This window comes from Muntiacus reevesi, chromosome 9, assembly GCF_963930625.1.
Source record: "Muntiacus reevesi chromosome 9, mMunRee1.1, whole genome shotgun sequence".
Lineage (NCBI taxonomy): Eukaryota > Metazoa > Chordata > Mammalia > Artiodactyla > Cervidae > Muntiacus > Muntiacus reevesi.
Window position 1 is genome coordinate 56,481,914 of NC_089257.1, and position 27,813 is coordinate 56,509,726.

General features: G+C 44.1%; 1 protein-coding gene and 1 non-coding gene across 3 annotated transcripts in view; one reads left to right on the forward strand and one right to left on the reverse strand.

Moving 5' to 3' along the window:
* The window catches only part of PLEKHA7 (pleckstrin homology domain containing A7), a 213,264-nt gene that overhangs the window by 97,544 nt on the left and 87,907 nt on the right, over positions 1-27,813 (reverse strand). The window lies entirely within an intron of this gene.
* Positions 15,462-15,568, forward strand: LOC136176185 (U6 spliceosomal RNA). The gene has a single exon (XR_010664552.1). It is a non-coding gene; the product is annotated as a U6 spliceosomal RNA (small nuclear RNA).

Below are 27,813 nucleotides of genomic sequence, written 5' to 3' on the forward strand. Positions count from 1 at the left end.
AATTCATTTCAGTTGAACCACACAGACCCTGAGGCGGGGAAAGACAGAAAGGAGAAGGGGACAACAGAGGACAAGATGGTTGAATGCAATCACTGACTCAATAGACATGAATTTGAGCAAGCTTCAGGATATGGTGAAGGACAGGGAAACCTGGCATGTTGCAGTCCTAGGGGTTGCAAAGAGTCGGACACCACTGAGCGACTGAACAACAGCACAGACATTTTAAATTGAGCCCAAGTTTAACAACAGGAAATTTTCATATAAAAACTCAGCTCATCCTGGTAAATCAAAATCTATGCCAACACTAGGACCCCATGAGAGGTGGGATGGCCCTTCTAGTTCACTGCGGTCCCCACCACTCCCTACTGCTTCCCGATGTTGAGGGTGTACACTTAGTGCTATTTGTCATCATACCTGCATTTCTCACTTCCCTACAGGACAGAGGTTTCTTCATGCCTGTATCCCAATCAGAATTAGGGAGACAAAGATAAACCAAGTGGACAGAGTAAAACTAAAACAAATTGGAGAGCATACATACAGTCAGTTTTTCCGTTATCCACTAAGCCTCTACAGACATTTGAGTTTGCAACTCCAATCTCGTAACAACACCACTGATTCTAGAGAGGCTCTTCCTCTTAGGAAGGAGGTCTGTTGTAAAGAATAAAGATTTCTTACTTAAGAACTAAAAGAAGATGGCAAAAGTAAGCCAGAAAATTTCCCTTTTACCAAAAAACTTAGAAAAATCTTCCCAGCAGTAACAGTAAGTAGACGTGCCCTTAGTCTTCTCTGACCGGTCTCCTGAAAAGGTGAACCCCAACACAATCGGCAGACTTTCTGCGTAGAGTGAAAAATCCAGAGAGGCACTGCCAACAGTCTGTCCCTAAAGAACTCAAAAGGAGAGAGGCGCCAGAGACTGCAGCCCCCTATGGATATTCACAGGAGCTACTGATGGCAGGAAGGGGATCCTGAAACAGAAAAGCATCTGAGCATGTGCACCTGGAATGAGATCACAGACCTCGTTCTGTGAAACATGAAAAATGCATGTTTCCGTGGTGTTTCAAGCATAGGCCCTGAAGTCCAGGCCTCATAGCCGTCTGTATCACAGACAAGGAAACTGCTCCGAATGCAACTTTGAAACATTGCCACTTTCTTTTAAAAGTAACTGCTTGGGACTTCCCTGGTGGTCCAGTGGCTAAGACACCATGCTTTCAATGCAGAAGTCACAGGTTCAACCCCTGGTTGAGGAACTAAGATCCCGCAAGCCACAGGGCAAGGTCAGGAGAAACTGCTTCTGGGTTGGGGTGAGGAAAGAAATAGGTAAGGGAGATTAAGAGATACGAACTTCCACTTGCAAAATGAATGAGTCATGGGAATGAAGTGTACAGCATGGGGAATGCAGTCAATAAGTAACTAATTCCTTTATATGGTGACATACTGTAATTACACTTATCCTGGTGATCATTTTGAGATAGAAAAAAATCAGTACTTTGTGTAAGAGGAACAAACATAGTACTGTAGGTCAATTATACTTCAAAAACAAACAAAACATAAAAACAAACCCACAGAAAAATAGATCAGATTTGAGGTTACCAGAGGTGAGGGTGGGGATGGTAAATGTAGGGGCTGGGTGAGATGAGGGAGGGGGAATTGGATAAAGGTACTACAAACTTCCAGTTATAAGGCAAATAAGTACTAAAGATATAATGTTTTTGTTGTTCAGTTGCCAAGTCATGTCCGGCTCTTCGTGACCCCACCGACTGCAGCACACCAGGCCTCCCTGTTCCTCACTATCTCCCAGAGTTTGCCTAAGTTCAGGTCCATTGAATCAGTAATGCCATCCCACCATCTCATCCTCTGTCGCCTTCTTCTCCTTCTGCCTTCAATCTTTCCCAACATCAGGGTCTTTTCCAACGAGTCAGCTGTTAGTATCAGGTAGCCAAAGTATTGGAACTTCAGCTTCAGCATCATTTCTTCCAAAGAGTATTCACGGTTGATTTCCTTTAAGGTTGACTAGTTTGATCTCCCTGCTTTCCAAGGGATTCTCAAGAGTCTTCTCCAGCACCACAGTTCAAAAGCATCAATTCTTCGGTGCTCTGCCTTCTTTATTGTCCAGGTCTCATATCTGTACGTGACTACTGGAAAGACCATAGCCTGGACTATACATACCTTTGTCACCTAAGTAATGTCTCTACTTTTTTAACACATTGTCTAGGTTTGTCATAGCTTTCCTGCCAAGAAGCAACTGTCTTCTAACTTCATGGCTACAATCACCATCCGCAGTGATTTTAGAGCCCAACTTGATAAATATAATTAGCACTGCCATATGTTATATATGAAACTTGTTAAGAGTAAATCCTAACAGCTCTCGTTGTAATTTTTTTTTCTGTTTCTCTAATTTGTACCTAGACAAGATGACGGATGTTCACTAAGCTTACTGTGATAATCATTTCATGATGAATGTAAGTCAAGTCATTATGCTGCACACCTTAAAGTTATAGAGTGCTATATGTCAATTATATCTCAGTACAACTGGAATATAAATAAAAATAATTGCTTCTGAGAGGCACACTCAGGGGGAATCTTTTTAAAAATATTTATTAATTAAAAAAATAAATAAATAAAAATATTTATTAATATATTTGGGTGCATCGAGTCTTAGTTGCAGCACGCAGGATCTTCTGCTGTGGCTCTCTAGCTTAATTGCTCTGAGCAATGTGGGATCTTAGTTCCCTGACCAGGGATCAAAACCGTATTCCCTCATCGGAAAGCAGATTCTTAACCACAGGACCACCAGGGAAGTCCTAGAAGGAATCTTAAAAGGTCCACAATTACTAGATGATCAGATGTGAATGATACCGCATTATTTGCTCCCAATAATAATAAGTGACATAAGTATATTGTTTCTTTCATGTAATAAATATTTAAGAGCTAACTAAACGCCAACCAGGTAGGATCTTACACTTCGTGAGTAATCAAGAAGAGGGAGGGGATGTGTCATAGCTTAGATTCCATATCCTGTCAGAGGTGAACAAAAGGACAGAGTTTTTCAGATTTTCAGATTCATAAATGATAATCTGTTTTCATCAAGAGCTGTGAATTCTCAGTTTAGTAAGCCAACTTGAGACCTTTTATCATCAACAGGAAGCCTTGCTTTCCAGAAACCACTGTATTAAGAATTTCAGAGCTGAAAATGACATACAGCTCACCTCATCCAATCTTTGTTTCACAGATGAGGAAACTGAGGTCAGAGAAGGTTAGAGAATTGCTTAAGGTCATAGTTATCACTAACCAGAACATACCACTAGGTTCCTGAAAACAAGGATTATGGAAGGAAAAAAATCATCATCACATTGTTTTAAAATTATTTCCTGCTTTTAAAAAAAATCCATCTTTCAGTGACTAATTACTACCAAAAAACATGAAAAATATATTTTAGAGAGCTGAGAATCCTCATGTCCAGTCAAAAAAACCTTGCATAGAAATCCACTGCTGTGGATTCAGGGAAGTGTTAGTTACTCAGTTGTGTCTGACCCTTTGTGATCCCATGGACTGTAGCCTTCCAGTTTCCTCTGTCCATGGGATTCTCCAGACAAGAGTACTGGATTGGGTTGCCATTCCAAGAGGCATATAAAACACATGTGGGAGGGAACAGTCATGTGAAGACAGAGACCAAGATTGAAGTGATGCATCGACAAGTCAAGGAATGCCAAGAATTGCCGGCAACCCCCAGAAGCAGAGAAAGAGGCATGGAATGGAGTCCCCCACAGAGCCTCCAAAGGAACCAAGGCTGCAGACGCTGTGATTTCAGACTCTGGGCCTCCAGAACTATAAGAGGATAACTTTCTGTTGTTTTACGCCACCAGGTTTATAGTAACTTGTTACGGCAGCTCTAGGAAATAATACAAAATCTGTATTGGTTTAGTGGTGTTGACTTACCACAAACCCAGTTAGTGTGGAAAAGCTGTCACAAAACCACTAGGACCTTGGGACTCACTTAATAGTAGTGCAGGGTCTAAGAAAAGGGAGGTTAAAAAAAAAAATTCTGCTTTGAACTGATCCAAATATTGTGTTCACTTCTGGTAACCACACCTACAGGCCAGAGTGGAAAGCTGGAGCATGTCCAGGAGAGAGAAGCCAGGGCTGTGAAGGGTCAAAGCCACTGAAGGAGCTGGAGTTTTAAGACCTAGGAAGATTCAGGGCACACAACAGTTGTCATCACCTCTGAAAGGCTATCATGAGAAAGAGTGATTTGACTTGTCCCCTGAGGTCCAAGACGGAGTCACTGCAGATTTTTCAGGGAATCGCGTGTCCACAACATTACAGCGTGGCCTCTGAACATCAGACTGGCTGGTTGCCTCCTGTTGGTGGGCATTTTCAAGCCCAGGCCAGAAAACCGTTTGGCAATATGTTGGTAAGGAAAAGACACAAACCCCAGGCCTGCAATCTGCCAAGATGACCTTATGCTCCTCTCTAGCTCTGTGAATCTATTAATTTATGAAACACACCATTTAGCAATTATGTGAGTCAAGAGATTTCTGAAATACATGGGTAGGATGATGAGATCCTGAGCATGAAGAGATATTCTGATGGGAATATAAAGCAACAAGGCCTTGTACAGAGCTATGACTGAGAACCTACGCCCATCTCCCAGGAACCTGGCCGCAGGAGCAGGTGTTCACAGCCCTATAGTGGAGGCTGGCTTAAATTCCTTAGACCCTTTTCCCAGGAAGCTTACACTAAGATTGACAATACCTATGTCAAGCCTTTTCTTTTAGATACACAGCTTTCACAGTTCAATGCAGCCAGGATCTAGTAACAAACCACTGGGGCTATATTCAAAGTAACAGTCACCTCTTTCTGAACACCTTCCATGATGAGTAACTGCCTGAGATGCCTGCATATATTACTTCTAACAGTCACTTTAACACTGCAAGGTATTATCATCTTAGGAAACAGGTTACAAGCAGTTAATTCATTTGTCCAATACAACACGTTTCAGGATTTAGGATTTCCACTAGAATCCAGGTCCAGAAGCCAAACTCTTTTCCTACATCACTATGTCTTCTCTACACCCTACGTCAGGCATTTAATTTGTTCAAGGTAAACAAAAATACCAGGCAAAGGGGAATGCAGGCAGGTGGTTTTCCCTCCCTGGGCCTCAGTTCTCTTGTCTGTAAAATGGGAAAAGGTTGGAGATGATGAGCCCAGGGAGCCCTTCCACCCCTTGACACCTGATGCTACTCGACTAGATTCCCTTACCCCATGTCACCTTCCACACTGGTGAGGCTGAGAAAGCGGTGACAGGAAAGGAGGTAACTCTCTGGTACTCACAGCAAAGTGGACATGGCAAGCAAAGTTGTTCTGCCTGCCGCCTAGAGGTCAGGGTAGTGAGGGAAGGAGGAAACCATGAACAGGGACACATGCATGAGTTCATGTATGAGCTCATGTGCAGGTATGCAATGTAGAATGGCCCACGTATACCCTGACATGTAGCACTTCACTCCAGAAACCAGGGCTGTCCTGTAACGTATGAGCTCAGAGATCTAAAGGCTCCCTGCACCAGGGCCCTGGGACATCAATGAGGATTTAAAGTGCAGGGTCTCTGTTTGGAAGCTGTCTGTAGGGTGTGAGAGGTAAAGTCATCCAGCCACATTCCAGGGGGAGGAGCCTCCTGCCGCTGCTCTGCCCACACAGCCTCCGCCGGGCCGTCCTGCATCAGGTTAGGGCACCGGTCCATCCTCCACAGCTGCTTCCTCACAGGCCTGCTCAGGACCTCCTAAGGCAGCCTATTTCCCAGCTTCCCTCTGGGGTCTTCCAGCAATGGTACTGACACAGCCAAGGGACTCCAGAGCCCTAATCACACAGGGCGACTGGCCCAGCATCCCTTCATGGCCCAGGAGAGGGGGACCATCCCACTCTCAGTGCTGAGATGGGGGGCAGAGGCAGGGGCAAGGATTTCAGAAATCCGGTCAGGGAGGGGCTCTCGCTGCCTATCTCACTTCTAGACAAGGGCAAAATGGGATGATTTCGGAAAGCCCCCACCCAAACCCATTTCCTTCTCAGTTTGCTAGCGATGCCCATTCAGGAAGGGAACCTCGGGTCAGGAGCCCGGCAGGAAGAAGGAATATAACCCACAGGACCCAGAGTACCCAGACCTTCCAGTAAGCGAAACACGAAGCCCAGACAGAATATCCTGACAGGGTTTTCTGGTTCTACTCTAGTTTTTATTTTCTTGGGGCGGGGAGGGGAAGGGTGGGGCAGGGAGGCAGGGCAAAGCAGGCCTCAAGAAGGGAGGAGTCAGTGGCGAGACATCAAAGTCAGTGGAAGAGTATGGGTTTGGAGCCAGAACTGGGTTCCATTTCCCGTCCCACACTGCAGTGTAGGTTCTGTGAAAGACCTTCTAAATGACGACTGGCATCAAGGAGGTAAATAGCAGGGATGGTCTTATCGAGGTCCCCTCTCCCTAAAGAAAACTCACTAGCTCCCCATATCCCTAGAGAATCCACCATGCTGAAGTGTCAGATTTCTGCAGATAGCCCAAAATATGTGTGCAGGGGTCAGAGGGCTGTGAATAAAGAACCACACAAGGTGAGACAGAGATCTGTAACAGTCACTGCAGTAGGTAAATCATATATCACACCAATATCATATTCCAGGCACTCTGCAGGCACTATCTCACACTTTAATACAATACTAAAAGTCAGGTATTATTATGTCCATTTTACAAATATGGAAACTGAGGATGAGAAAAATCAAGGGGTTTGTGCAAGATTACAGTCAGGCAGAGGCAGGTTTCAAATCTAGGTACTTTGACTCCAACTCTGGAGACATGGATGACGGCGGGGGTGGGGTGGGTGTCCAACTGTCTGAAGTGGACTCTGGAGTCAAAGGATGGATTACTCTGCATGAAAACATCATGTCCAAACTGGCTCCTTATATTTCCAAGGAAAGCAGAAAACAAGGCTATGGTTTTTCCAGTGGTCATGTATGGATGTGAGAGTTGGACTGTGAAGAAAGCTGAGCGCTGAAAAATTTATGCTTTTGAACTATGGTGTTGGAGAAGACTCTTGCAAGTCCCTTGGACTGCAAGGAGATCCAACCAGTCCATCCTAAAGGAGATCAGTCCTGGGTGTTCATTGGAAGGACTGATGCTGAAGCTGAAACTCCAATACTTTGGCCACCTCACACGAAGAGGTGACTCATTGGAAAAGACCCTGATGCTGGGAGGGACTGGGGGCAGGAGGAGAAGGGGACGACAGAGGATGAGATGGCTGGATGGCATCACTGACTCGATGGACATGTGCTTGAGTAAACTCCGGGAGTGTGTGATGGACAGGGAGGCCTGGCATGCTGCGATTCATGGGGTCGCAGAGAGTTGGACACGACTGAGCAACTGAACTGAACTGAACCTTGTACCTTGTACAATCACTGCCTTTTCGTGGCAAAGGGGCTTGTGTAACTCAATGAAGCTATGAGCCATACCATACAGGGCCAGCCACCCAAGACAAATGGGTCATAGCAGAGAGTTCTGACAAAATGTGATCCACTGGAGAAGGGAATGGCAAACCACCCCAGTATATTCACTGTGAGAACTCATGAACATATAAAAGGTCATCTGATGCAAACAGACGACTCATTGGAAAAGTCCCTGATGCTTGGAAGGATTGAGCACAGGAGAGGAGGGTGTCGGAGGATGAGATGGCTGGATGGCATCACTGATGCAATGAATATGAACTTGGGAAAACTCCAGGAGACGGTGAGGGACAGGGAGCCCTGGCATGTTTCAGTCCAAGGGGTGGCAAAGACTCAAACACAACTGGGTGACTGCACAACAACAAGGGCTTACTAGAAGCCATTCTTACTAGCATCTTCACACTGAAAACAAAGTCCACCTCCCAGTCTGAAGTCCCAATCCTCCTAGCATGGTACTGGCTAAAGGCCTGAAGGTTAGAGCCTAGAACTTATCTCTAACCTGGAATGACTCCTGCCTTTGAAGAAGGTAATGTAAAGGAAATGGGAACACCAAACCTCTTAGACCCCTCACTATCCACCTCTCCAAGACCCCCGCTTTGGAGATAGCTGCACATCACAGGTGGCACAGTGGTAAAGAATCTGCCTGCCAGTGAAGCAGATGCAGAAGACCTGAGTTCCATCCCTGGGTTGGGAAGATCTCCTGGAGGAGAAAATGGCAACCCACTCCAGTATTCTTGCCTGTGAAATTCCATGGATAGAGGGCTACAGTCCATAGGGCTGCAGAGAGTCAGACAAGACTGAGTGATTGGGCACGCATGCACACACGTCACTGACTCTGAATCACACATTTAAACTGTGTTTTTCCAGATTCAGACTCAATTCCCCAACGTCAAGCTATGTTGGCAGGGAGAGACGCAGAGAGCAGAGAGAGAGCTCAGTGAATCATTTTCTCTGCTAGTGATGGTATCTGATGCATGTTAAATGCCTCCCTGCAATTCCTCAAGTGTCTATTAATCAGTGAACCAAGAACACAGAAGGCGCCAAGGAAAAATCTGCCATTGCAGGGAAAAAAGCAAATTGTGAAAAGCCTCCTTACTAATGCACAAAGACTTCTAAACCCAAGGAGAGGCAGGGATAATAATAGCCCTGTCACTGAGACACTTATTCCAACTGGTCACAAAGAAAGACATCAAAGAGCCCAAGGGACAAATCCAGCCTTATCTGAATGCTGGTTGGTCAAGGGGGGAATCCACCAAACTGATTAAAAGACAAACTTGCAAATGTCATTTGCTCTTGTTGAGCTTCAATTTCCTCTCCCCTGTAGGCCCTGAGATACTATGTGTCCTCCCCAACACACATGATCAAACAGGATACACGATGGTCCCCAAAGTTCTGCCATCCACCTGCCTCCCCTGCCCCTGCCCCGTGCTAAATATCCTCCCTGGAAAGCTTCTTCGCTGCCATGGGTATGTCTCCTGAAGCAGTATTTCCAGTGTCTACTCTCTTCTGCTCTGGATCCCTAGGTCCAGAGGTCAATCTTCTACCTGTACTTCTACCAAGAGGTCAATCAAATATAAAATCAACATAGTCCACAAGGGGACTCTTCCCACCCTATTTCTCCTCTTTTATTCCCCATGTTGGTGAAACTACCATTTCACAGTTACTAACCAAGGGCATCTGGAAAAATTACAGTGACATTTTTGTTGCCCCAACCACCAGGGAGCATTTAGTGAGCAGGGGACCCAAGAGGCTTAACGATGCTGTCCTGCACAATGAAAATTTCACAATGTCAACAGTAATACCATTTAGAATTGTTGGAATCATCCTACCACTTTCCCTCATTCCATCTCAGTCACAGACTCTCAACTCCACTTTCGATTTCAGCAGGCCAGTCCACCTTCTTCATCCCCGGGGCCACTCTCACTGGATGACAGAGTGGCCTCTAAGGTCATTATCCTATCCCTGTACTCACCCACCTATCCCCAATTCACTTTCAACAGTCTCCACACAACTACCAGTAATCTTTCTAAACCTATAAATTGTTGTCACTCCTTGCCTTCAAATAATAACCCATCAGCTCCCCTCATCTTCTGGATAAACACCCATCATTATTTGTTCCCTGGATCACGGCTCACTGCTCCCCCGTGATGCCTCTGTGTCATTGCGTACACTGCTTTTTTTCTTGAAGGTTGTCTCCTGTCTCTCTGGCTAACTCATACCCATCCTTTAAGACTCAATGCAAGGATCATCTCCACCTAGAAGCCTGACATCAGGCAGAATTAAGAACATTTTCAGCTTATTCTCTTTTTTTTTTTTCAGTCGTACCATGCAGCTTGCAGGATATTAGTTCCCTGATCAGGGATTGAACCTGGGCCACGGCAATGAAAGCACTGAGTCTCAACCAGTGGGCCACCAGGGAACTCCCTTTCATCTTACTCTGATTATTGTTCTCGCCTCAACACAGAGCCGAGTGTACAATATGAGCTTAATGAATTAGAATTTACAGCTTAAACAGCACTTACAGCTGACAAAGCAACACCTCATGCAATACAATGCCTGGAGAGGGAGTTAGCATCATTGTTATAGCTTTATGGAAGAGGAACCCAAAGTTAACTTCTTGCCCAGCTTCACAGGACTAGCAAAGAGGCGGAGCCAAAAATAAACCAGGTTCTCTGATGGCAAATTCTTTGCTCTTTGTCACAATACCACTCTACATGAAAGATTATGGAAGAGATACCCAGTTGGGGGCGGGTGGTGTCATAAGCCTGTCTTTTTCACACCTGCAGACTGTGCTTTGGAAAATCCATCCATATTACTCGACTGCACAACATCATTCTTCCCTGCTTCCCCTTCCCACACCCATATCACACGGTGCAGAAACCCCAAAGCCAGCAAAAGAGCCTGGTTTTACTGTCAGAAACAGCCACTCTGCCTGCATGCTGACTGACGGTACCCATGTGCAGTTAGGTGCAGAAGGGGGAGAACGGGTGTAAGTGGCAGCATTTAAAATTGTCATGCATTAAGTGCAAGCCTCGTTCAATGGACTGCCCATGGAGAAGGTGTGTCAGGCAAGATTTCTGAGTGCCAGGAGGAGTGCAGGAGGGCTGGGACGGGGAGGAGGCCTCCCCAGCTGTCCCGCTGTGCCATGTGAAAGGTTGTACCTCCTAATTGCTTTCTGAGAGCTTTCACGAGCACCTCACATATGCCATTTTGCTTCAGGAGCACAAAGTAATTAGAAATTGGGTTTCAGACTTTATGACTCTAACCATGGCTACAAGCAGAGCTCATTCCTTCGCACACGTGCACGCATGCACACTGGCTCAAACTCAAATTTAAGGTGATTAAGGAGCTGTGCAGTTTGGCTCCGTAGGCCTCTCAGGGGGGCAGGGGAAATGATAAATGCACATTTCAGGGCCCTGGATGGCAATCTCTACCCACTTCAGCAGTGTCATTCAGACGTCACCATGACAACCTCCAAAAGGCTTCCTTCCTCTGTGGCAAAGACAATAGAAGTTTTAATTAAGGCCATTCTTTTTTTTCTTCTGACCAATGGACAAAAAACATCAACACACTGTTACCCAGAAATACATGACCAAGAACACTTCCAGAACTCAAAAGTCCTTCTGCTTTACACAGAATCACACGATCTCCATCCCCAAAGCTGTCCTCCTGTCCTCCCAGTTCAGTTCAGTTCAGTTCAGTTCAGTCATGTCCGATTCTTTGCAACCCCATGGACCACAGCACACAGGCTTCCTTGTCCATTACCAACTCTGGAGTTTACCCTAACTCATGTCCATTGAGTCAGTGATGCCATCCAATCATCTCATCCTCTGTTGTCCCCTTCTCCTCCCACATTTAATCTTTCCCAGCATCAGAATCTTTTCTAATGAGTCAGTTCTTTGAATCAGGTGGCCAAATTCCAGGTATTGGAGTTTCAGCTTCAGCATCAGTACTTCCAATGAACACTCAGGACTGATGTCCTTTAGGATAGACTGATTGGATCTCTGTGCAGTCCAAGGGACTCTCAAGAGTCTTCTTCAACACCACAGTTCAAAAGCATCAATTCTTCAGTGCTCAGCTTTCTTTATAGTCCAACTCTCACATCCATACACGACTACTGGAAAAACCATAGCCTTGACTAGATGGACCTTTGTTGGCAAAGTAATGTAACCTTTGCTGGCAAAGGTATTACTTTGCCTGTCCTCTCTACAACTCATATTTTATAGGTCTGGAATCTCATAAATTCCAGCTTGTCTAGATCTTTTATCAAACATTATAAAACTAGATAAACATTCCAATTTGATTTTCTGACCATGATTGCAAAGAGGATTTTCATCACTTTTATTTCAGTCATAAAATTCAAAAGGTCTAGCATATTTTCATGAAGTACCTTCAATAAACTCTGAAAAAACCCCAAGATTAGACAAGTGTTCAGTGGCCTCTGGGCAGAAGCAGATCAAGATGTGAACTCTAGCTTGGTTCCCCTGGGTGACCTTGGGTTAGTTACTTAAACTCTCTGAGGTTTAGTTTCCTCACCTGGAGGATGGAAGTAACAATATCTACTCCAGAGCACTGTGAGAAGTAATGACGATGGTTACATGCCAGCACTTTGCTTGGTACTCAGTGAGATATTAATAAATGGCAGCACGTGTATTATTCTTCTGCCTTATTTTGCTCTGAAAGAATTGATTAGGCCCTGTCCATCCTTCCTAGGAAATGTCTCTGGTGTATCTTGGCTCCTCTCCCTTCTCACAGTCCTAAATCCAAGCTTTCATCCTGTCTCACCTCTTCACTGACTCCCTTGCCTCTAGATTCTGCTCTCATTCACTGTCCTCATGGCCACCCATCCAATATTCCTTGGTCTATGAACCTCTGATAGGATTCTCATGGAGAATAATATGGGTTTACTGAAAAAATGTTAAAAGGCCTAAATGAAAGGAGAGCTAGAAAACCCCAATGTCATAAAGGCGTTGCTTCTTCCTTAAATTAACCTATAAATTCAATGTCAAACCAATCGATCTTTCACAGGTTTTTCATAGATCTTCACAAACTGATCTTAAAATCTGAGTGGAAGAGTAAAAGGACAAAAATGCTTTGCTGGGCTTAGTCGCTCAGTCATGTCCAGCTCTTTGCGACATCATGGACTGTAGCCCGCCAGGCCCCTCCGTCCATGGGGATTCTCCAGGCAAGAATACCAGAGTGTGTGTTGCCATGCCCTTCTCCAGGGGATCTTCCCACCCAGGGATCAAACCCAGGTCTCCCGCACTGAAGGTGGATTCTTTACCATCTGAGCCACCAGGGAAGCCCAAGGATACTGGAGAGAGTAGCCTATCCCTTCTCCAGGGAAACTTCTCCACCCAGGAATCAAACCAGGGACTCCTGCACTGCAGACAGATTCTTTACCAGCTGAGCTACAAGGGAAGCCCAAGGACGAGAATAGCCAAGTACACTTCATTATCATAGAAAGTTCTACTGGACTGCTTACTCTAGAGTAATCAATTTTTCACTTCCGTGGGTTTTTATTTTGGAGAAATGCATTCAATATAGACTAAAATTTAACACAAAAAATAGGTAAGTGGGGGAAAAATATTTTAATAATACCAACAGGTGGCCTTCAGAGGTGGTTACTTTCTCTGCCAACCTAGTCTAAGAATCAGGTAAGGGAAAGGGGAGGCAAAAAAAGTGTGTCTCAGGCACTGTGCTATGTATTTTCTGTATGATTTTCATTTAATACAGGCACACCTTGTTTCATCGCACATCACAGATATTGTATCTTTCTATAAATTGAAGGTTTGTGGCAACCCTGCATTGAACAAATCCATCGGTGCCATTTTTCCAACAGCATTATGTTTAAATCAAGGTATATGACTTCCCTGGTGACTCATCCTGTAAAGAATCTGCCCACGATACAGGAGACCTGGGTTTGATCCCTGGGTCGGGAAAGTCCCCTGGAGCAGGGAATGGCAACCCATTACAGTATTTTTGCCTGAAGAATTCCAAGGACAAAGGAGCCTGGCGAGCTACAGTCGATGCGATTGCTAAAAGTCGGATGGAGTTGAGTGACTAACACACATGTACCTTTTTTAAGACATAATGCTATCACACACTTAACAGACTACAATATAAACACAGCTTTCATATGTACTAGGAAGTCAAAAAATTCACAAGATTCTCTTTATCACAATATTTGCTTTATTGCAGTGATCTGGAATTGAACCCACAATATCTCCAAGGTGTGCCTGGGTTCATCATGAGCATGGAGGGTAGTAGCATTATTTCTATTAAAGATTAGGAAAACCTTAAGAAGGATAAATAATTTGCCCAAAAGTAGAGAGCTCTTGTAAGTGGTAGAGTGAGGACCCAAACTTTGCTCTCTGAGATTGCTCTTTCTACCATACTTGTGAGCTATTCCAGGCCTGCTCTTAAAGGTCCCAGGTGTCAGCAGGAAGAGAGAGAGCCAGGGTCCCAGGGGGTGTTCAGAAGAGTGCTGAACTCTGAGCCCAGGGCAGGCTCTCTGGGGTGAGGTGGGGGCCAGGAAGCTAATAGACCTGCTCCCCCCAATCTTACTCCCCATTTAGCCCTTCTACCTGGAAGGCACCCAGACCCTACTTAAAAACACGCATGCACACAGTAAATGAGAAGGCCTCAGGGCCCAGAGCTCGCCACTTCAGCCTGAGAAATACAGGTCATGCTCCAAGTTGCCTACTCAACGTGCGATGGGAAAAGAACTCTCCATTTAAGCCTCTCATGGGCTGTAAATCCTCAGCTTTACTCTGATTTCTTGACAGCAAATTCTGCCCTCAAACATACAGTTGTATCTCAATACATTTTCCTTCACTGATCCATAAATCCTGTTAAAAAGCAAAACAAAACGGACGCATGGTCTTACCTCAGGTAGAAAGATGGGGGCTACGGTGAATTTCCCGTCTGTGAAGGCCTTGTAACTTTCATGAGGTATTTTACTGGGTTGCAAGTAGACTATGAAATGCTGGTATCGGCAATGGAACAAATTACCTAAGGGCACAGACCCCACTACATTTCTTCCTTTCAATTTGACCACCCATCACCACCACCCCTACCTCATGTTCCTGATCATCTTTCCCTTTCACAACAAGTAAAGTTGTGCACAAAACTGTATACAACATTGTGGTCATTAACAACTTGGTGGTTCTTAGACACAAAGAGCAAATAAGAAATGAGAGGATAAAAGGCAGGAGGCTTTGAGAAGTGACTGGATTCTGACAACAGCTCAATTCAGGGCACACACTTGTGTTACCTCTCACATTTCCCCCCCCAAAATGTCTTTTCTAGGATAGGATTCTATAAAAGTCTCAAACTAGTTCAAGCAGCACAACATGTAGAAGTCATGATGTTCTTTTTGTACAACCCAATGGAATACATAGTTTGTGACAGTCTTTATTTTGGTTCCCTACTTATAAAAGCAATACATATGCCTCAGAGAAAAACTGAAAAACCCAGAACAGTAGACAGCTGAGAAAGCCACCTCTAGATCCACCAACCAGACAATCAACTGGGAATTAAATATTTAATTTTGAGCTAAATTAAATCCATCCTAGTGAGGACAAATTAACACAAGCCAAAAATGTAAGAGAACTGTATGGGATTTATCTACTATTTCCTAAATTCTACCATTAGTAATTCATTTCTTTGGGTAAGAATTGTCCTTCCCGGCTTTTCTTCTCACTCTTTTTGGTTTAGTAACAACTTAATGGGGCTTCCCTGGTGGCTCAGTGGTTAAAATATCTTTGTGCCAATGCAGGAGATGTGAATTCAATTCCTGGGTTGAGAAAATCTCCTGGAGAAGGAAATGACAACTCCAGTATTCTTGCCTGGGAAATCCCATGGACAGGAGCCTGGTGGATTACAGTCCACAGGGTCACAAGAGTCGGCTACAACTTAGTGACTAAACAACAACTTAGTGAGTTGTAAACCTGTCAAACAACTCAGCCATTTAAAGTGTACAATGAGTGCTCACTTCGGCAGCACATATACTAAAATTGGAACGATACAGAGAAAATTAGCATGGCCCCTGCGCAAGGATGACACACAAATTCGTGAAGCGTCCCATATTTTTATGTTTCAAGAGAACAGCATCGAAACATGTATATTATCTAGGGTGAAACAGACCAGCCCAGGCTGGATGCATGAGACAAGTGCTCGGGCCTGGTGCACTGGGAAGACCCAGAGGGATCGGGTGGAGAGGGAGGTGGGAGGGGGGATCGGGATGGGGAACATATGTAAATCCATGGCTGATTCATGTCAATGTATCACAAAAACCACTACAATACTGTAAGGTAATTAGCCTCCAACTAATAAAAATAAATTAAAAAATTTAAAAAAATAAAGTGTACAATGAGAGAATTCTTTGGCAGTCCTGTGGCTAGGGCTCCACGCTTCAACTGCAGGGGCTCAGGTTTGATCTCTGGTCAGGGAACTAATATCTGCATGAGACATGGTGTAGCCAAAATTTTTTTTTTAATTTAAAAATAAAGTGTACAGTGAAATGGCTTTAAGTAGAGTCAGAGTAGTACAACCATAATCCTACTCAATTTTAGAACACTTACCCCCTTTAAAAAGAAATTCCATACCCTTTAACCATCATCCCTCCCAGCCTAGGCAATCACTAATCTATTTTCTGCTGCTGCTTAGTGACTTCCGCTGTGTCCAACTCTCTGTGACCCTATGGATTGTACCTGGCCGGGCTCCTCTGTCCATGGAATTCTCCAGGCAAGGGTACTGGAGTGGGCTGCCATGCCCTTCTCTAGGGGATCTTCCCAACCAAGGGACTGAACCTGGGTCTCCTGCATTACAGGCAGATTCTTTGCCACTGAGCCACCAGGGAAGGCCAATCTACTTTCTACCACTACAGAATTCCCTATTTTAGACATTTCGTATAAATGGAGTAACACAGTATGTCATTTTTTGTGACTGGCTTCTGTTTTTCTTTTTATTGGCTGTGCTGCACAGCTTGCAAAATCTTAGTTCCCCAGGGATCTGAGTGGAAGGATAGAGTTTTAACCACTGGACCTCCAGGAAATTCCCTGATTTCTTTCATTTAACATAATGTTTTCAAGGTTTGTCCTTGTAGCAGATATCAATACTTCACCTTTTTTTACTGCCAAATAATATTCCACTGCATGGATATACCACATTTATTTCCTCCCTTCATTGGTTGGTGGATATTTGGGTTATTTCCACTTTGGGAATGTTGTGAATAATGCTTCTATGAACATCTTTGTCTGAGCCTTTATGCAGATATATGTTTTCATTTCTCTTGAGTATACACCTAAGAGTAGAATTCATGAGTCATAGGTGACTCTATGTTTAAACTTTTGAGGACCTGCAAACTGGTTTTCATATGTGGTTGCACATTCTTTCCAGCACTGTATTAGTGTTCCAGTTTCTCCACATCCTTACCAAAACTTGAGATGTTCTAAGAGTAACAAATAAATAAGATCAGACATAAATATATATATATATATATATATATATCTTTTTACATACAGACATCCTATTGTGTATGAAGTAGCATCTCATTATGATTATGATTTGCATTTCCTTGCTGGCTAGTGATGTTGAACAGTTTTTCATGAGCTTACCGGTCATCTGTGGAGAAGGAAATGGCAACTTATTCAAGTATTCTTGCCTGGAAAATCCCATGGATGGAGGAGCCTGGCGGGCTGCAGTCCACAGGGTCACGAAGAGTCCGACATGACTGAGAGACTTCACTTTCACTTTACTGGCCACCTGCATATCTTCTTTGGCCCAGCTTTTTATTTTAAACTGCAAGTACCTCATCAGGGATACTGCCTGAATTCATGTGTACTTACTCACTGAATTATCTTGGGCAAGTCACTTAATTTTTATTTACTTCAGGTTCCTTATCTGTAATATGGAGATAACACTATTAAGTATGTAACAGAGGATGTGAGAATTGAGAGAAGGCATATAAAGATCTTAACACACAGCTGGGTACTTAGTAAAAGGGCAGCCTGTTGTTGTTTAGTCACTAAGTCGCGTCTGACTCTTTGCAACCCCACAGACTGCAGCATACCAGGCTTCCCTGTCCTTCACATCTCCTGGATTTTGCTCAAACTCATGCTTATTGAGTTGGTGATGCCATCCAACCATCTCACCCTCCCTTCTCCTCCTGCCCTTAATCTTTCCCAGCACTAGAGTTTTTTCCAGTGAGTAGGCTCTTTGTATCAGATGGCCAAAGTATTGGAGCTTCAGTTTCAGCATCAGTCCTTCCAGTGGATATTCAGGGTTGATTTCCTTTAGGATGGACTGGTTTGATCTCCTTGCTGTCCAAGGGACTCTCAAGTGACAGCTATTATTATTAACAACACATTCAATCATTAACACTTTATAACCCATTAATCCCAGAAAGGAAAAGTCTAAAAGCTGTGACAGATAAACTGGGGGCAGGGGATAAGAGTTCAAAAGAGGGAGTAAAAGGAAAAAGAAAAGTCGCTAATGAACCGTCTTCAGAGTCTTGTTTGAGGAGTCACTGCCACCTGTCAGCTTAGATCTCCCTCCTCCACCTTTCCAACAATGATGTAAGCACCTAATCCACTGTATTCAATCCATGTCTGTTTAGAATAGCTGGTTTCTCATTACTGCCACTGAACCTTGAATGAAACAGGAAGGAAGTCTTAGTCACAGCTGTGTCACTACGGCTTTGAAACCGCATGACATACAACATTACGTGATCAATAACTAAAGTGAACCAAATACAATTAATGAGTGAAGGAATGAACGGAATTAATAAATGGACAAACCGAACAGGTATGGGATGTATGCTCTGCCAAGTGAACAAGGACGCCCTTCCCCAGAGAATCCTCAGAAAGGCCAAGAAACAGCACAATAGGACCGAGCAGCGGAGCTTCTCACCGCCCATCGCCACCACACAGACATCTACATTTGAGTATTTGTCAATTCTTTGTTGCCAACGCTCAGGGATTAGAGAGTCTAGAGAAAGCTGCTTTTCTTTCTTTATTTCTTGAAGTCGTGAGTGAGAAGGTGAAAAGGCTTCCACTTGTGCTTTTTGGCATATAAATAGCTCACAGTGTAAAGAAAAGGGGAGTAAATGGTTCCAAATTCAAAACAGACAGGCTGTTCTGATAAGGCCCAAATTACAGAGCGCTCCAGGCACAAATAAAGAGAGACACTTTTTAGACACATTCTATTCTCCTATCCAATCTGAAAGAGAGGCTCAAGTCAAGAAAATCGTCACAGCCTTCCATAAACTGATTTGGTTTCAGAGGCCAATTGGGTGGCACACAGTCCGACAAGAAACCACCTTTAGGTTTTCATCCTTCTTGCCATGTTCCCTTCCTCCAGGGACTGGAAAAGCATCAGTGTCACTTGATCTGTCAACGTGGCACAAAGGCAGAGCAAGCTATACATTCCTACTGCACAATTTTGCAAATCATTATTTTCCCCCAATACCTTCATGGCCGAAATTGCAGAACCCTCTCAAACACTTGGCAGCTATCAGGGTACGACAGGCTTAGATTTTGCAGTTCATCCTGGGGTCCCCCTTGACAGGCCTTCACTGCTGTAAAACATTCTTTGTTCTTCCATGTCATCATTTATTGAACTCATTGATAGAATACTCCTTCACTCCAGTCCCCTCATTCACTAAGCACAAGCAACCGCTGAGTGCCTGCCGCATACCCATCCATTGGCAAGCAGTTTCTCTAAACTCTGGACCGATTTTTTCAGGGCTGACACTTCTAAGTGCTGTGTTCACTAAGTTGTTCATTGTGGTATTATTTAAACAGTAAAAACTGGAAGTTACCTAACTGTCCAATCATAAGGGAATGGAATGATTAAAATAGTGTTTCTACTTGACAGAATATTCTACAGTCATTAAAAACAAAGTTTATGAAGAATCAAGCTTAATAAATGCTTATGTTAAATGAAAACCAAGCAAGACACACTCCTGATATAAAAGATAATTTCAACTATGTTTATAAAATGCAAATAATAAATACTCAATAAAAATAGACCAAAGTGTTAATTCTAAGATTATGGACAATATCTCCGTGTATACTTCTCTGAATATTTCTGCTCATTGCAGAAAATTTAGAAATAAAAGCATAAAAAATAAAATATATCCATACAAAACTATGATTCAAAAAAAATATATGCACTCCAATGTTTATATCAGTGCTATTCACAATAGCCTCTAAAGACACGGAAACGATCTAAATGTCCATTGACAGATGGATAAAGAAGATGTGGTACATACATAAAACAGAATATTACTCAGCTATACAAAGGAATGAAACAATGCCATTTGCAACAACATGCATAGACTTAGAGATTAAATGAAGTAAATCAGACAGGGAAAGACAAACACCTTATGATACCACTTATCCACAGAATTTAAAATATGACACAAATGAACTTATCTATGAAACAGAAATGAACTCACAGACATAGAGAACAGACCTGTCGTTGCCAAGGGGGAGAGATGGACTGAGATTTTGGGATTATCAGATACAAACTATTACATATAGAGTGAATAAACAACAAGGTCCTACTGTATACCATAGGGAACTACATTCAATATCCTATGATAAACCATAATGGAAAAGAATATGAAAAAAAGTGTGTGTGTGTGAGAATCACTTTGCTGTGAAGTAGAAATTAACATAGCAATTACATCAACTATCTATACTTCATTTCATTTTTTTTTTGGCCGCACCATGGGCAGTTTGTGGGATTTTTAGTTCCCCAACCAGGGATTGAACCTAGGCCCTCTGCAATGAGAGCATGGAGTCCTAATCACTGGACTGCCAGGGAATTCCCAGCTATACTTTAATAAAATAAATTTTTACAAAATTTTTTTAAAAAACAAATAAAAATGAAAGTCACTTGTAACATGTCACCACTGTTACCAATTTGGTATTTTGCTGTCCATTTTATGTAAGAATAAAAATTTTAAGTATATTTTTACATATATTGCCTGCAAAACTTTTAAAATGGGAAAGAATAAGACATTGTTTAGACAAATGAAGATCAACTAATGTTAACTGAAAGGGTCAAAATCATATGCAGGAAATGACTAAAAACATGTTCTATAAAAAGACTTATTTTTCACTGCTTTGTACCCTGTCAAAAGTGTGCCATTATGTATATCTATCAAAATAAATAAAAATTATTATCCCCCACCTTCCCCCAAAATCCAGAAGAAATACATGATGAAATGAATATCAGTGCTCTTTCTTCCCTATTATCCAATTTTCGATATAAAATATTTATACTACCTTCATGATGAAAGAATTTTTTTTTTAATTCTCTGCACTCCTCAAGTCACCATAATCCAAACTATCTATTAGCAATTTCCCTTTAAACAACCCAAGTTCCCCTAAGCAGCCTCCTCTGCCCCAGGGAAGAGCAGGATGGGGCCCTCTGGTGAGTATCAGTGGGGGGGAACCCTGCAGAAACCCCTACTCCCCCATCAATGCCTGTGACTACTTCCTCCAGCGCAGGTAAGGAAGCAGAAACATCCACACAAGGTGCACTGACACTGCACGGAGGTGGAAGGCTGGGTGAGACGACCCTTGAAACGAGTGGAAAAGGAAGATCGGTTTGCTGCTTCTTGCCCGGAGTGTCCCTACATTTCACTCCCTTGAACATTCTCCCCCAGGCTCCCACTCTATCCTCCTCCGGCATGGTGATGGTGACGCACTAGGCACTGAGTAATCATTAGGCTCACAATCCCACATAAATCCAGAGTTTATAAACATCTTTAATATGAAGTACTTCATCTCACACTCTCAAAAAAAGAAATGTGAAACAGGAATTGCCTCCACTTTATAGCTGGGAGAGATAAGGCTCCAGAGGGTTAAGCGATCCATCAGCCAAAATCTAGGCCTTGGTCTCTAATACTGTGCCTCCCTAGCCAGCTGGCCTCTGAGGTCCTGGCTGGGGACAGCTCTTCTCTTTCAGTCTCGGTCTCTCGGCATCGCCTGAGAGGGAGGGAATGTTCGAGGGCAGGCGGTGACCTAGCGAGCTGAGAGCCGCCCAGTAAGGACAGCTCCAGAGGTTCAAACTGGCCATCTAACAAACAGCAGGTCCTTAAGCATCCGCTTTGGCTAGAGAGGAGTGGGCTGGTGGGGTTCACAGTAACTGCCCCCAAGGGAGTCAGGGACAGATCAGGAAAAAGCCTATTCTGGTTTCATCAATTGGAAGGGTTTGAATCTCAGCTCACCCTCCCACTCTGTGAGCTTGAGCTAAGTTTGTTACGCTGTTTCCCCTTTATAACACAGATAGGTACACTATCCTCTCAGTACAGTTTTTGGGTGGATTGATGGAGATGGGCATGGTAAACACATCACATGCACTGGCATACAGTAGACAATAAAGGGCAGTAAGTATTAATAATACTAACAATTAGTATCAGTGGTGATGATGATACGGAAGCAGATCATAGTGGGAGAAAATGTATAACCACTTTAAATGGTGTTCAGTGTTTTTAATGAAACTGGTACCTTTCTGCCTCAGGATATCCTGCTGTAATAATCAGTGGAAATCATGCCGTGTACTCTGTGGATTCTGGGAAAGTTCCATCCATAAAAAACTGAGCAAAGACAGATGATCTCAGACCTATTAAGCAATACCTGGTGTAAAACAGGGGGCAGCCACGGCACCCTGGATACAGAATGGGGCCAGCTCCCCTCATACCATCCCATCAGCAGCCTGGACACGCATGAACATGTGTCAGGAGCCTCACCAGCACCTGGAAAGCCCAAGTCACAATCTTACTCTGCGCCTGTGAAACCTCAGACAAGTTCCCATTCTGGGCTCAGTTTCCTTGTCTGCAAAATAAAGTGCTGGACTAGCTGAGTTTTGCTGTGCCAAACAGCTTGGGGACCTTTAATCTCCAAGTTCATTTGCATGCAACTCTTTACAGATTGATGCTGGCTTCCATGCCTGCATTTAAGCCTCGAGTACCAATTATCACGCACTTCTCTGCGTGCTGGCAAAGAGGAAGGGAAGGTGGCATTGGTTTTTATTTTCATAAAATATTTGACAGCCCTCTGAAACCTCATCATAAAAAGAACCTGGCTCTTGCTAGTCATAGGTAATAAACAACCAATCTTGCAGAGACAATGACCCCAAAGAGGTAATGCTATGGCCACTAAGAAGGAGGAGATGAAATTTAAAGTGAGAAAGGGGAAGATTAACTTTATGGGCAGAAAGACGACAAGGGTAATATACTTGGCCAAATACAAGTCTAAGAATTGCTGTGCTGAGTTCTGCACTTTTGAATTTGAGAAGGCCTCAAGTGCTGGCAATTAGACCTGAATCTTATCATCACCACTTAATATACGAATGTTTTATAAACATTTCCACATTCAAGGTGTCACTTAATTCTCATTCAAAACAAACATTCATTTCTATCATAATCAGATGAGGAAAGGGGCTCAAGAAAGCAAGAGACTTGCCCAAGATCCCACAGCTAGGAAGTGGAGGGCTGGCAGGCAAACCATGGACTAGAATCCAAATTCAGTGGTCCTTCCAAGTTTATTTATGCATTTCCTCTGCAGGCCAAAACAGAGGAGGAGAGAGCTTATATTCATCATGACTTCATTAATGTGTGTAATCCAGCACAGGAGCCAAGTCGGGTAGAAGCCAGCTATGCAAATTTTAAGTGAATTCCTAGATATAAAAATAAATGTCGTAGGATGATATTAGGGAACATCCCCGACATACAGCTTTTGCAGCTAAAGCTGTGGTTCTCAGCTGGGGTGATTTCGTCCCCCAAGGACATTCGATAACGCTTGGAGACATTTTTGATTGTCACAATGGGGGGATACTGCTGGAATCCAGAGGGTAGAAGCAAGAAATGCTGCTAAATATCCTACAATGCACAGGACAGCTCCCCACAGCAAAAAAAGTAATAATCTGGTTCAAAACAGAACAAAGCTCTACACAATTACGAGGTGAAATTAACATTCTGGACTTGGCTTAGGTTATTTCAGGCTTGGCTCCAGCGTGAACTCAATGCGTGATCCTGGGCAAGTCACTTAACCACTCTGTGTTGTATTTCCCCTGTAAAACAAAGGGGGTGACTTAAAAAAGTGACTGTCAAACATTTCTGTACCTGATAATGGCCTGGGATTCTAGCTAAACTGAAAATTCCTAAGTTCCAGTCCCAGAGATTCTGTATTTTTAAGAGGCACCCCAGGGGAATCTGTTATAGAAGGCCAGCAAAATTGCAGTTTGAATAGCATGAGAAAACTAAAAATAAATTAAAGGAACTTCCCCTGGTGGTCCAGTGGTTTAGATTCCAGGCTCCCAATACAGAGAGCCTAGGTTCAATCCCCAGTCAGGGAACTCGATCCCACATGCCACCATTAAGAGTTCACATGTTGCAACTATACAGCAAAGATCGAAGATCCCGTGTGCTGTAACTAAGACCCAGTTCAACCAAATAAAGATTTTTTTTTACATAAATTAATAAATTAATTAAAAGTGTGTAGCTTTTTCTAAGCAGGATCTGTGAGTTTGAGGAACAGTGCCATCAGCACCCCAGGGGTTAATCAAGAGGCCACCTCACCTCTGATAAAACTACAGGGGGCTGTCTTAAGGGAGCTCCAACTTCTCTAAGGCTGAGAGGCCTGGAGGTACCCAAACCGTGAGACAGAAGCCAAGGAGCAGAGGAACCCTCAAAAACAGCCCCTCAGCCTGAGAGCATGCTCATGGGACAAAGCCCCAACCACAAACACCCTAAAGAGGGTGAGGGAAGGTATAGAACAGAGGACATCAAGTCAAACGCACAAGTCAACAGGAGCATAACCATCCTCGAATCAAGTAAAGGATCCCACAGGTAAACCCAAACACATTTAAGGAAGGGATTCATTCACTCATGGTAAGAATTCAGTTTCCTATTATCTCTTCTGGGAAGAGGTGTCTAGAACATTCAAAAGGAAATCTGCAGAAGTGACACCTCAGGGGCCCTAGCCTACAATGAGTAACTGAGAGCCACAAAGGGTTGATCGTTCAGCACAGACACCCACTGCTTTGACCTGTTTGTCCTCAAGCCTGAAACTGAGCACCACCCTCTGCCATTCTCTCAGCTCTGTTCCCCATCCGCCCCTCCTGTGACCCATGCTCCAAATATTTGAGAAAAAAGTGAGCCTGGGCACTGGTTAACGAACCAACTATAAGCAGGCTCACTGCCTTCTTGGTCCTTTTTAACTCTCACCCTAACTAAAACGTCCTCACCCTGCCCAGGTCCCCTGTGGCATACCAGGCAGAGTGATAGCCAGAGCACAGCTGGGTAACAGAAAGCGATGCTAGTTACATCCACAGGGGCGCCCATCAAGCCAGCACCACCCACAAAAGGCCTGACACAATCCTCTCATTTCTCCTGTCATCCTTTCTGCTTCCATAAAGGATGTGAGCTGCAGACATCACAGGCTTCTAATACAGATCCTCCCATAAAGGGAAACTGCTGACAGGACAGCAGGGATGGACGTCCTGCTCCTTATTCTGGGAAAATTACTGAACACTAGAACCACCTGTGGAATGTGACGGCGCCGGGGCCCCAGCTGAGACTAAATAAATCAGAATCTCTGGCGTTGGGTCCCAGGCATCAGTATTTTTGAAAAGCTCTCCGAGGGATTCTCACAGGCAGCCAGGGACAGCATTCACTAGGCTAAGGCCTCACAGTGGGGACACTGGGCTCCAGCTTGTCAAGGTCACAGTCCCAGGGACACTCAACCACAAAGTGAACATGGGAACACAGTAAGGTGAGGCAGGAAAGAAAAAAAAGCTAGCCTCTTCAAAAGAAGAAAAACCATCTGACATGGAATTTTCAAATGGGGGATGAAACTAGAGAACTGGCTTCTTTACTGAGTGCATAAAACCACTGGGTTTTGCTTCATGAACGTTTGTTTCAATAAAGCAGGAGCACTGTGCCGGGCACTGCAGGAAGGAACAGCAAATACGAAATAAAGCACCTCGTCTTAAGACCGCAGAGCTTCTGAGAAGGTAAAGCTGGAAGATCGAGCGGTGCATAGTGAGGCAGGATCTCCTGGTGCTGACATGCAGGGGACAGCCAGGAGCTGGAGGGGGTCAGCCAGCCTGGGCCGGGCCCCCAGGACCCTTCAGGCTCCAGCCATGCGGGGATACTCGCATGGTGCTGTAGGACCTAACCCCCAGTCTGTCTCCCAAAGGACTCGGTCCACTCTGCTGGCCTGCTGCCAGTCAGCTCTAAAACGCCTCAGTGACGGACACAAGGGGCCTACTTCTGCCCGTGAAGTTGCAGCTATATTCATTTCCCTTCCAAATTAACAACTACTGCCCCGTAATAAAGCTGTCAGCTCTCAACAAAGGACGCTGGCTAAGAAAGGTGGCCAAGGCTCTTCAGGCAGAGGGCAGAGCAGCTACTTGATGCCAAAGGGGGAGGCCCAGGGTGGGACCCTACCTTTTTCACACTGACAGTGGGCTCTGCCATCACCAGAATGCACTCGAATGCCCCTCCCTGCCTGGCCATCCTCCTTCACTGCACAGTCACCACTTGGCCAGTGCACTTGGGACTGAAACACAACTAATCCCTGCTCCAGCCACATTTCTTTTTTCCCCAGAGAATGAATCTGATAGACCCGCAGTGTCAATAGGAGAGCACCACTCTGAATGCTAATTAACCCCCACAATTCTGCAGAGGGCATAGGAGGGACTGGGATGCTGGCATCCGTGCCGTGGGCACTCTCAGGTTTAGAAACCCTACCTGGCGTTATCGGCAGCAACTCGATGCAGGGACCGCCCTCCTAGTTGCGACAGCAGTAGCCAGAGACCCTCAAGTTTCCTCCAGGGTAACATAAGGCTGGTGGCTGTAGCCGCAGTGGTCAGGCCGGGAGAGAGGCAAGTGGGCCGCCTGCAGAAGGAGCGCAGCTCTGCTCCTCTCTGCTCCAGTCCACTGAGGCGACCCGGCAGTGGGGGAGGATTTAAAATGCAGCAGGCAAGATTTAGGTTAGATTCGCAGATGAACTTCCTGACAGGGAGGGAAGCACTGGAAAAGCTGACCCATTACTTAAATTTCACTGGGGAGGCACAAGGGGCTGATTGTACTGTCTGCCAGGAGCGAAGCGAGCAGCGAGGAGGCCTCCTGTACACAATGGTTAGAAGCAAGAACCTTACCCAGTTGTCCCACAACAGCCTAACACGCCATACCACTTTTGCTTTAAATATAGTGTATACAGAACTAGTCTGATAATCCCCATCAGTTAAAAGCACTTATTCTTTGGTCTAGGAATTCTAGTTCTAGGAATCTAAGAAGGCAGTTTAAAAAAAAAACACCTAGCCAAATATTTTTTACATATTTTAGGGGGAAATATGTATTTATATATTTCAGTAGTCACAATCTAAATGCCCAACTACTGAATGGGGAATGATAAAGAAAATGATGGTACATGTACCAAACAGACTATTATGTAGCAAATAAAGGTACTTCTAAAGACCTTCTTAGAAGGTCCTTCTTATTGCTTCTTAGAAGCAAATAAAGGTGCTTCTATCCCCTAAGTAATAATCGGGGAAATGCACATGATATAGTGTTAGGTGAATAAAGCATATTAAGCTCAGTATTTTCTACAAAAAGTTTATGTAGACTTCAAACAGAACGGAGGGAAATACACTAAAATGTTAGCAGTGATCATCTCTCGGTGTGGAAGTGAATGTCTTTACTTTTAAAAATATTTTCCAAATATTCTAAAATAACCACCACCTTAATAAGAAAATGCAGACATTTAAAATAAAAAAAAGTTCATTCCTTAACATACCTCAGCACCATAAATCTACTTCATCAGCACGGCCATTATTCCCAGAAAGCAAAACAGTGGCACACAATCTTGTACTTGGCAAGATGAACATATTCTTGCTTCCAAAATGGCTCAGCAGACCCACTGCAGCTACCTGAAAACCACTCGTCACCATTTCCCTCTGGGAAGCACAGGGCCTTTCCCAAGGAGTCACGGGTCTCTCATTCCGTGGCCAGACCTCCCTTCACATCCAATTACAACGTGCCTAAGTGAGCCTGAAAGGCCAGGGAGAAAGGTGGAATCCTGCAAAGAACTGGAATGTATTGGATTAACCCTGAAAAGTCTCGAACTGCCAGCGTTAGAGATGGTCCCTATTCACTGAAACGTCTGCTATATGCCAGGAACTGCGCAGGAGGCTTTCACAGACTGCAAAGTTGAATCATTAGTCCTATTTTACGCATGAAGAGACTGAGGCTCCAGAACTCATGTCAACTTGCCTCAAATCACTGCATGCTCCTCACCCCACTTCCAAGCCAGGGAA